Raw genomic sequence first — 12,157 nt, 5'->3', positions numbered from 1 at the left:
GAGAGCAAACAATCCACCATCTCCATCCTGTGTATTCTCATACATGTGAAAAATCCATTTGGTAATGCATTATTCTGAATCATTACCATATGAATTTTTCATTACCAAATTGGCCCACACTTGGTAATGAAAAATACCAAATGGCAACCCTGACAGGGGAGGGGGGAGAGGGGAGGGTGAAGGGACCATGGTGTAACAGCTGTTCGGCGCCACATGGCAATTTCAAATTATGGATGGGAAAAAAAGTCAGATTTTTTCGATTTTTTTGCGGTTTTGGGCCCATTTTGGGAGTATTGGATCCCAGGATGATTATGTCCGGGTTAGTGGGGATGTTCGGATATTGGGCGTTCGGATATTAGAGGGATTACTGATATATATATATATATATATATATATATATATATACTGTATATATATATATATATATATATATATATATATATATATATATATATATATATATATATATATATATATATATATATATATATATATATATATATATATATATATATATATACAGTAGGCTCACACAGTGCGCAAGAGATTGGGCGGTCCATGACCTCGCGCACTGGGAATTCGCGTACTGGGAATACATAATCTTATGGGAATAATTACATATAGTTGGTACCCCCTCATACCTGGACATTTTTTGGCCCTTAGAGACATAATAAAGGTCATATTTTTCAGACATTGTAGTAAAGCTATAGCTACAATAACAAAAATATAGGTAGGCACCTTAACAACAGTAGACAACAGGCCTGATGACCTTAAATAGCAGGGGTTCCTAGGCGCGGCAACACTTACAGCACCGCACTCCCCACCACACCTCCCACTGCACCAACACTTCCCTCCACAGACTCCTCTTGATCACCTTCCCCAGGAGCTTCAAAGTCACTCACTTCGGCCATAAACCCTTCAAAGTCCAATGCTGACACTTCTGACATTGCATCCTCTTCATCCTCAACAGGAACAGGAGCAGACGATGTCGCTGGTTACGCAATTTCACCAACTTGAGCCCGCTGTGTGTAGCTTGTTATGAGCGTCTGTCTTCTCCTGTTTATTTCTTCCCTGTGCCTGTCTGTGTAGAAACGGAAGAGTTTGTCGATACCAACCGGAAGTTCCTCTGTTCTTAGGTTGCTCACTTCCTGTTCCTTCACCTCTTCCTTGAGTTTATCCATGGCAGCAAGGATCTTGCTAATGTTTGACATACACAGCTCAGTCCTGCCTTCCATCACGCTAGGCTGCTCAACTTGACTCTGCCTGGCGTCGGGCTCTGCATCAGCCTCATCTATCCGTTGCAACACTTCCTCGGGACGCTGTTCCTCAAGTAGCAGTGTGCACTTCTTGTATGTCCGCCAATGTAACGTCCTCAAAACCTGGTACAGCTTGTGCTGCTGTCAGTGTTGCTGCCTCAGCCTCGGCCAGTGGTTGAATGGCTGTCTCCTGGGTCGTGCATAAGTGAGGTACGAGCATTCACCACCCATGGTTCACTGTTGCAAGTGTAATCTGGTGCCAGGCTTGTAGGAGAAATTCAACTGCGTCCTTCACCGTAAAATTATGCCAAAATGCCTCAACAGTCATGGCATCTGTGACAGGTCGGGATACAGGTGCTGGTGGAGATGTAATGGGAGCAGATGCTTCATCAAGGTCTTCGTCGTGATCTTGTAGGGCATGAAGCTCCTCTTATGTGTCGGTCTTCCTGCGTAGGTAGTCGTACACTTGCTTATGGTAGAAATGCTTCACAGTGGCGATCAGTTCTTGATCCAGTGGCTGCACTAGTGACGTCGTGCGGGGCAGCAGAAACACAACACGACAATCCTTATGCAGATCTTCAAGATATGGAGGGTGACTTGGTGCATTATCAAACACAAGGAGCATCTTAAATGGAATGCCCAGTTCCCGACACTTGGCCCTGGCATCAGGGACACACTGCCTCGTTAACCAGTCTGCCATAATGTTCCCGGTCATCCAACCATTTGCGGACTTGTACCAATACACGCCACTTGCATCCATGTTCGTGAGGTTTTTGTAGCACATTGGGTGTGAAGCTGTGTGGACAACAACTGGGCTCATCTTGTGGCTCCCAGACAGGTTTACAGCGAACATTACCGTCATCTTACACTTCTGGAGCTTGCGACCAGGGGCTTGTTTCTGTCTTTTAGCAATGTAAGTTGATTTGGGCATGGCCTTGTAATATAACGACGTTTCATTGATGTTGTAGATCTGGTCCTTGGTGTGCTGTCCCTCTTCAGTAATCGCTCTAAATATCGCAGCATAGTCTCTCGCGGCCAGCTCATCAGCAGAGGCACGTTCACCAGACACTTTCACGTAACGGAGTTCCTTGCGCTTGAGAAAACGGTCCAGCCATCCATCCGATACCCTGAAAGGTTTTTCCACTTTTAACCTGCGAGATGCTGCCTTGTAAAAGAGCTGGGCTTGGTTCCAAATAAATCTTCCATTCAGCGGAACACCTTCCTTTTCTTTCCTCATTATGAAGGTGGCAAGATAGCGCTCCATTAGTATCATAGCACGATTTCCCACCCGCGAACGGCCGTCTAGGTCAGAGGCACCGTACGTCTTCACTACAGCCTTTATGGCTTCACGGTTCTTCCACACAGTTCTCACTGTAGATTCAGCCAGTCCCAGGGCTCTCCCGATGGCAGTGTTTCCTTGACCCTCCTCCTTCATCTTAATAATCTTTAACTTTGTGGCGTGCGTCAGAAGTTTCTTTACTCTTGGGGTTGGAGCCATGGTGTGGCGAAGTACAGGCAAGGATGGAGCAGCACAAAAAACACCACACGTTGTACACAACAGGTTAGCTGTAGAGAGCGGATCCGCACAGTGCACGAGCCAGGACTGTTATGGCGCGCCCGCTCCCTTGTACCCCAAGCTGCGCAGTAGAATGCCCGGGAATTTCTGCGCATCAACATGACGACACATGACGCGCTGTGTGAGGGGTGGTCGCGCACTAATAGAAAATGGCATTTTTGAGCCACTCCTTGCCTCTGCCTTGCGTTCTGTGTGGTAAACTCGCACATTCAATGGTTTTTGGTTATGATTTTTGGTCACTCGCGCACAATGTGAATCGTGCACTGCGATGACGCACACTGTGTGAACCTACTGTGTATATATATATATATATAAAGGGTATATACATATATACTGTATATATATATATATAAAGTATATATACATATATACTGTATATATATATATATATATATATAAAGTATATATACATATATACTGTATATATATATATATATATATATATATACACAGTAAAATATCAAATTTCGATGGACATATGTGCCAAAAAAAAACACATCTGAATTCAAAACATCGAAATTTAAACTGAACTTCTTATGGGAAAAATCAGTTTGGGTCCAGGGCCTCCCAACTTCACTACGTAACATCATGATTTTTTGCCCACACTCCCTGTAAACTTTATGAATGATAAATGTGGTTAAGTAACTGTAGTTCTGCACTGTATTACCATACTGTACTGTAGTGTAGAATACAGCAAAATTTGTTACAGTACTCAGTATCCTGTCAGTTTTTCTTACAGTAGTTACAGCACACTGTGCAGTACAGTACTAACCTTAGGTTATGGAATATTATCACTTGGCTGGCTGGTGTTGGTGGTGTGTGGCAGGGGTGGGCCACTTAATTGAAGTAGCCTCCTCTGTGGAGGTATCCAATCCGAATCTGTCAAAATGAAAATCATCCTTGAGTATCTGGACATCTGCAGTGTCAACATCTTCCTTCTCACCCTCTTGGATGGTTATATCTTGCAGCACTCTAGTAATTGACCTGAAGAAAGTGATGATCTTTGACTGTTTCTGCTTATGAAGCCCATGACAGCATCGAAATTCGCAATTTTGCATCGAAAAGTGAGGTAGGCAGACCACTCCAAAATGCATCTAAATTCGAATCATCGAATTCTAAACTGCCGAAATTTGAGATTTTACTGTATATATATATATATATATATATATATATATATATATATATTACAGTAAATAATCTTATACCTATGTCAGTAATTACTTTCAGAGGCAGTAATTAAGTGAATCCTACTGAATACTGTAGTAGTTCATGTTAATAAATTAGTGAAGCCAGCTTTTCTTTTTTATTCTTACTATTGATACAATGAAAAACTCATCGAACACCGAAACTCGTGCATGCCAGAGGAGATCATAGCATTTAGTTTATCTGTTGCACTACACAGGTTCATACTTTAGGTATCTTTATAGTTATTCTACACTGTGCTTTAGCTGCCCTCCATTAATCACATTCAATCTACATCATGCAACATCACCACTCCACACTTTATCAAACACATGCAACGCACCAAGTCACTCCATTCACGTGTATTGTTATTGTAATCATAACGTTAACATTAAAAGCATTCTGTGTCAATCAGTAATTCATCACTAAAGCATTTTCCCCCATTCTGCACCATAACCTACCAATAGGCATGCAGCCTTAGCAACACCTGTCTACCTAGCACTCCAAATCCATACAGTACGAGTAACATCCCCGTTATCATGGTCTTTCAAACTACACTGCTTCACATTCCAAAGGACTTCACCAATCCGTCAATTACTATATCACACTGTGCAAGTCCCCTTCACATTCCATGATTACCCCATTCCTCCCTGCACTCCACATTTCACAAATCCCTCCCTCCCCCCACCCCATTCTCCTCACAGTGCAGCATCTACTCAGGCCAGAAACACACACACACACACACACACACACACACACACACACACACACACACACACACACACAGGAGATGAGCTGTTGATCGGACGTGTCCTAACCACCTCCTACTGGTGAACTTACCTCGAGTAGTTTCAGGAATTTTGTTCGTCCTGTCTCCAGTTTTTTTTATTCTCTAAAGTGTTGTCTGTTGTAAATGCAAGTGATCATTATCATTAAATATTTGTGTATACTATGAATATTCTCAAGTTTTTAGGAACCAGCTGACTGCAACAAGATCAAATATGGCCACGAGCATAAACAAAACTGGCGAATTCGAATTTCCAGGCTTTGACGGTGAGACCAGTGTAAATGACATGATCAAAACATTAATAATGAGAATTTGCAATATATTAAGGAAAATGGAAGACGGAGTTTGAAGAGAAATGTTGGAAATGAATGAAATGAAATTTCAGAGCCTGATTGAATCGAACAAAAAGGCCAATGAAATTAAAAAATTGAAGCAAAAAAATACTGAACTAAGAAAAAAAAAGACAAAAATAATTATAAAATGGAGAAGTTGAGTAATGTACTGGAAGAACAGAAGACAAGAGGAGCACATTTGCAAGTGGAACAGAAAGAAGTGGTTAGTTTAACCCCTAACGCCGGGTAACATCTATACACGTCACAATCGGGGTGCTACGTGGCCACTGGGTAGCGGCTGTACACGCAAATGTCTTCTCGCCACCATTTGAACTGGCCACCTTTTCTTCTTGGCACTGAAGGGTAGGGAGGGAGTCCCTCCATAGCACACAGGCAAGAGTCAGTCTGTCCCATGCTTTTGCCAGGTGTCTTCAGGTTCCTATTTGTCTGATTCCGTCCACACTGCCTGTAGCCAATTGCATCATCCACCCCTGCCAAGCCTCTTTCCAAGAATACTAAAAAAAGGCTCAGTGATAGTGCCATAAGGAATGCCTTGGATGCAACAGTGTCTAGTTTATTTAGTAATGGAGAAGTTATCACGTTGAGAGCATAGCCATAGTCAGCACCGTGGGCAGACGCACGAACACGTCCTGCTCTCACGCTGAAAATTAGTTCTCTTCCTGATATCATTATTCATCAGTGCAATGACCTACAGGCCTGGGGATAATTTCATTCGCAAGAGGAAGAGATGGTAAGTAATATGGCCTTTCATTTGTTATCCTAAGAGCTATACTTTCCGAGATATTAAAGTTTGAACACAAGCAGTTTCCAGGAAATTGCCTGTAGTGAAGTGACGACTGCATTAAGAATAGCCCAGCGTTTGGGGGCTAAAGGAAATCCTTCAGAATGAAAGGGAAGAAAACAAGAAAACAATGGGAGAAAATGTAATGATATTGAAATCAAAGAGAAAATAATGAGAGAAACTGTAGCAAGAAATCAGTGTTGTGATATTTGGAGGCAAAGAGGAGGAGGAGAAGGTTAGGCCAGTGAGAATTGAGGGAGACGAGCTGTGTGAAGGAAATATTGGGCAAGGTCAGTCCAGGAGGAGGGAAGTGGGTAAAAGAAATTGAGGAAGTACGAAGAATAGAGCCATACAAGAAGGTAGAAGCAAGACCAATGTGGATTAAGTTTGCAGCCGAAAGTGCAACAAATGAACTTCTCAGAGTGTCATGGAAATTGAGCAGGGAGCCAGGTTTTGAAAACATTATTATAAGAAAAGACCCAAATGAGGAAGAAAGAAGTTTTGATGACGCTGAAAGAGCAATTGAAAGAAAAAATGGCAGGAGGTCAGAGAATGAGAGTAAGAATTTTTGCTGGAGAGTGTTGGACTTGAAAATCAGGAAGTGGTATGTAAAGAACTAGAAGTGATGGAAGAGAGGGGGATGGAAATGAACACATGCAAGAGAATGATGAATAAGAAAAATACTGTATTGAAAAGTTTGAGGATCATGTATAGTAATGTGGACCGACTAATATCTAAGAGAGGGGAACTACGAGATTAGATAACGGAAAAGAAACCAGAAATTATTTGCTTGTTAGAAACCAACTCTCCCTGGGGTATTGATACAAAATTATTTAGATGAAAGGAATATAATGTGTAGAGGAATGATAAAGAGGGGAAGTTTGGGGGAGGAGCAGTGATTTTAACTAGTACTGATTTAAAAGCAAAAAGGATAGAACTTGAAAACACCATGGCAGAAATTTTGGGGATGGAAATAGAAGAACACTGTGGAGATAAAATGGATGTACATTACTGTACTAGTATTCTGTATGCCCCCTCAACCTAGGACATGGAAAAAAGAAGATTATGAACAGCTGATAAGAGAATCTATTGTACAGATAAAGATGTCAGTTGAACGAAGGAATAGAATAATGATTTTGAGTGATTTTAATTGTAGAGAAGTTGACTGGATAAATATGGATGGTGGGAGCAATGAGGAATCGTGTGGCAATAAACTGGTGGAAAAGTTCATTCATTCATTCATTGCCAGACACCATGTATCCCAAACGGGGTGGCCAAGGGCTTAGAGTTAATTGTTTTACAGGGAGGGGCACTAATCCTCCACCAACCCCACTTGATACGTAGGGAGAACGTTATGCCAACAGCATCTGGTGTTCCCAAGCGGTCACCCATCCAAGTACTAACCAGACCCAGCGTTGCTTAACTTCGCTGATCGGACAGGAAGCGGTGTGCTCAACGTGGTATGGTCATATATATATATATATATATATATATATATATATATATATATGTGGAAAAGTTAATTCAAGTAATTAACCCCTTCCTGCTGGGTGTCAGTCGGGACTGAAGCAATATTGGTGGATAGATGTTGTCGGGTGTTGGTGGAAACTGCATTTTTGCGCAGTAGTTTGAAGTGGCTGCCGCTTGATCTTGTCACCAAAGGGTAGGGAGAGACTCTCGCCATCTCATGCAAGAGTACCTCAGTCTTCTCTATGACATGGCCAGGTGCTGAATGATGTTTTCTGAGACTTCTGGTCTGAATCCATTCCCCCATCATGCCCCTTGATCATCCACCCCTGCCAAGCCTCTTTCCAAAGGTACTTTGAAAGGGCTCAGTGATAGCGCCATAGGGCATACCTTGGATGCCAGCCTGTTTAGTTTGTCTGGTAGTGGAGAAATTATCATGTTGAGAACAGAGCCAAAGTTGAGGCCGCACACACACGCATGAAGACATCCTGCTTCGAGCACCAAAAGTTAGTTATCTTCTTCTCATTCTTACTCATTGTTGTGACCACCTACAGACCTGGGGATGCTTTTATTTGCAAGAAGAAGAGTTAGTGAGTACTGTAATATGGTTTTTAATTTGTTTCCCTAACTGCTATACCTTCTGAGTTATTAGGGTTTGAAAACAAGCAGTTTGGGGAAAATTTGCCTTACTGAGAGGACGATGGCAGTATAAATAGCCTGGCGTCTAGGGGTTAAAGAAACTTCAAGAACGAGAGGAGACGACGAACCATCATGGATGGACCTGGTATTCACAAAGGACCCAAACGATGTGAAGAATACAGTAGTCCCTCATTTATCCAGATGCTCACTATCCGGACTTGTTCATTACCTGGATGCTGGACCTCGGCTCTGGTAAACCATTATCCGAATTTACTTGCTGTTATCCAGACATAAAAGTCCTAAGAACTTCAGCCTGCCAGCCGACATGTTCAAACAGTTGGTATCGTGGCCCCTGTTCTCGAACTGTGAGCAGGAAGTACAGTAATCCCTTTAACCCCAACAAGCCGGGGGGTTTCCGATGTCGCATGCTTCTCCCTACAGGGGATATCCGTAATGGAAAAAATACCCTTACTTCAAACCCAGATATCTGCCAAACTATGACAGCTAGAGAAAAAATTAAAGATACACAGGAGTCAACAACTCTACCTCTTTCAAATGGCAGTATCCCTACGTCTCCAAGTGGTCCCGTCAGTGAGTAAGGATAAGTTAAAGTTCAAAGGGTGGCAGGAAGACGCTTGCGGTTATACACGTCAACCGGCATTGCTCTGCACCCAAAATTGTGATGGTTATACATGTCAACCCGGATGCCCAAGTCCCGGACACTTTGCGCTTGGGTCTTTGGACATGGCCAAAAAATGTAAAAATGCAAAACAAAGCTGATATGTGTTCATCCCTACTTTAAATTTGCCACGCTGTGACGAACAACTGTGTTTTGACGCATAGTTCCTGCAACGTCCACTAAAGCACCCCTGCACCCTTCCCAGTTCCCACCTACCTACCGTTGTGACTGCACGCTTGTTGCCATGGCTGCCCATGTGCATGCGTTTGTGAATAAACAGTGAATAAACTGCAATACCTCGCCACTAGACCACATGGGATTTTATAGTATTGTGCAGTGTTAAGAAATTAGAATTCAGAGTGCAAAGGATTAAGTGCAGAGTGCAACACTGGCATGTTGCAACTGGCATGGCGCAAGTAAGAACAGAATGTGCAGTGTTAAACAATTGTAATTCACAGCGCAAAGGATTAAGTACAGCACAACACTGGATTACTGTATGTTCTTCAAGTGCACCTTCACCACTGTAAGAGCTTCCCCTTCACTCCCTCAGTCCCTACCCTCCTCTGTGGTGATAACACTGACTTGTGAGTTTTCACATTTTTTTGCAATTTATTCTGTTACTATTGTTCGTATCAAAATTCTGCAGTAACCACGAGAAAGCTCATGAAATTCTGCTTATAAACATATGCTTAACTCTTGGAAGGTTTTGGCAAAATTTTGAGTGGGAATTTATATGAAGGTAAGTTTTACCCCTGAACATTTTATTATTGCTGCATTTCTATAATTTTATCTATCAGTTTTATGTGTTTTTATTAGCTTATAGTATAAACACCAGCGAAGATGATGGTATACAATTTATACCAATATAACAAATTTATGGTTGCATATTTGCCCGTGGAATTTTTTGTTGAGCCCCGGGAGCAATCACTCGTCACGGATGACAGATTTTCAAACCGTTGTCAGTTTTTTTTTGTGGATTTTTGTTGTTTATGAATAGTTTTCATGATGTTTAGCATTAATATGGATAATCCTATGTGTGTTTTATTGTCTAAAAATGGCAGATTGATCTGAAAACAGTGCCAAATTTAGGAGGGGTACTGTATATACAATCGTGTATAGGTCGGGTGTTTTTGGTTTTCAGTGTGTGTGTGTTTTTTTTTTTTTCATGATTTTCTTGGTGTTAGCATTACTTTAGATATTCCTATGTGTGTTTTGATGTTGAAATGTGGCAGATTGACCTGAAAACAATGTCAAAATTAGGAGAGGTACTGTACATACAGTGGTGTATAGGTAGGGTGTTTTTTGGTTTTCATTTTTTTTTTTTTTTTTTTTTTTTTGCATGGTTTTCTTGGTGGTGAATATTATTTTGGGTAATCCTGTGTATGTTTCGGTGTAGAATGACTGGAAAACACTGCCAAACTCAGGAGGGGTACTGTACATATGGCAGTTTTGGTAGGGTGTTTTTTGGTTTTCAGTGTTTTTTCTGCATGGTTTTCTTGGTGTTTAGCACTGCTTTGGATATTCGTATGTTTGTTTTGATGTCTAAATGTGCCTGAATGACCAGAAAAGACCGCCAAATTAAGCATAGGTACTGTTACTGTACAAGTAAGTTAGGTATAGGCTGGAGGTGAGTATAGGTATGGTCTGGGTGTGGTAGGGGAATAGTGTTCATTATCCGGATGTTTCCATTACCTGGACATGCCTTTGGCTCGATTATGTCTGGATGAATTAGGGGTTACTGTATAACCTATCAATACCCCCTAGGTATATGTGATCATCTGGTTATTGGGATGGAAGTGGTGGGGGTAAGGGAAGGTGAAAGAGATGAAAAACAGTGAAAATAGATATAATGTAGTAATGGAAAAGGAGATTTTGCTTCCCATAGGAACTACAGTAATCCCTTTATTATCCAACGTAATAGAGCCATTGGCACGTCCAGATATGGGCAAAATCCAGATATGGAGCAATATCCTCTACAGTACCCATACACTGCCTATACCCAACCTACTACCCATATCCTATGTAAAGTACCCTCCTAATATTGGCAGTGTTCTCTGGACTTTCAGTTGTATTTAGACATCCAAACACACATGGGAATATCCAGTTTAATGCTAGACTAAGAAAACATTGCATAAACAACAAAAATCCACAAATGTCCTACCTATAATGTACAGTACCCCTCCTAATTTTGGGAGTTTTTCAGTCTTTTCAGCTGTACCTAGACATCAAAACACACATGGGAAAATCCATTGTAATCCTAGACACTAAGAAAGCAGTGCAAAAGCAACAAAAATTCACAAAAAAAACAGTGAAGATGACAGTTGCAATATGTACAGTATTTTTAACCCTCTTGGGAACCATACGTTTTCAAAAAGTTTGTGGGACAACAACAGAGTGATGGCTGCTTCCGTGGCACAGAGAAAAACTTTCCCACAGTCATATATGCCCCCGGCAATTGGTTATATTGGTATAAATTGCATACCATCATCTTTGCTGGTGTTTATACTATAAGCTAATAAAAACACACAAAACTGTTGAGTAATAGTACTGAAATGCAGTGACAATAAACTTGTTCAGGAGATAAAAATACCTTAACATAAGTTCCCAACCACCTAGCGCAAAATTTTGCCCGCACCATGCAAGAGCCACGTATATGTCAAGAGGAAGAATTTCACGAGCTTTCTCTTGGTGTTTTTGGAATTTCAGTACAACCAGTAGTATTCAAATAAATCATCCAGAACTAAAAAACTCACTGGTGGTGATGGAGGGAGGGTAGGAGGTCGGGCAAGCGACACTAGAGTGGGGGAGGACTGAGCAACAGGGAGGGAGATAAGCCTGGCAGTGGTGAGCATTGGAGCGGATGGAGGAGGGACTAGGGGGGAGAGAGGCGAGAGCTGCTGGGGGACTTTCAACTGTTCAGTGAAAAGATGGACGAGTGCTTTTGCTCTGCTTGTGGGGGAGGCTCTGTGTTACCCACGCAAGACCAATATGTTCCCATTGATCCAGCCGGCCAGGGGACTTTGACCATTTGGTAGGAATCTGGACAGCCATTTTGGCTTAGCCTGTGGGTTACAATCCATAACCTGTAAGTGGCCTGTAGCGTCCAAGTGAACCATGTGGCCGGGGAATTTGACCATTCGGTAGGGATCTGGACAGCCATTTTAGCTCAGCTTGTGGGTTATGGTCTGTTACCACCAAATGAACAGAGAGGCCAGCAAGCGATCCAACCAATTTTTTTTTTTTTAACTTGTCCTCTGCCCAGCCACCGATTTCAGAACTTTTATGTTCAGATACGGACAAATAAACCCGGGTACGGAAATAATAGATCCAAGGCCTAATGTCCGTATACAGAGCATGTCTGAATACAGAGCATCCGGATAATCGAGTGATTACTGTACAGTAATCCCTCAATTATCCGGATGGTCTGTATCCGGTCA

General features: G+C 41.9%; 1 protein-coding gene and 1 pseudogene across 1 annotated transcript in view; one reads left to right on the top strand and one right to left on the bottom strand.

The window, feature by feature from the left end:
* Vti1a (Vesicle transport through interaction with t-SNAREs 1a) overlaps positions 1 to 12,157 on the top strand; it is a 175,624-nt gene that overhangs the window by 16,195 nt on the left and 147,272 nt on the right. The window lies entirely within an intron of this gene.
* LOC145410515 (5S ribosomal RNA) lies at positions 7,291 to 7,409 on the bottom strand (annotated as a pseudogene).

The sequence above is a fragment of the Coenobita brevimanus genome, chromosome 85 (assembly GCF_032717465.1).
Source record: "Coenobita brevimanus isolate Jiangsu-jjx chromosome 85, ASM3271746v2, whole genome shotgun sequence".
Taxonomy (NCBI): domain Eukaryota; kingdom Metazoa; phylum Arthropoda; class Malacostraca; order Decapoda; family Coenobitidae; genus Coenobita; species Coenobita brevimanus.
This window is presented reverse-complemented; position numbering and strand designations above follow the sequence as displayed.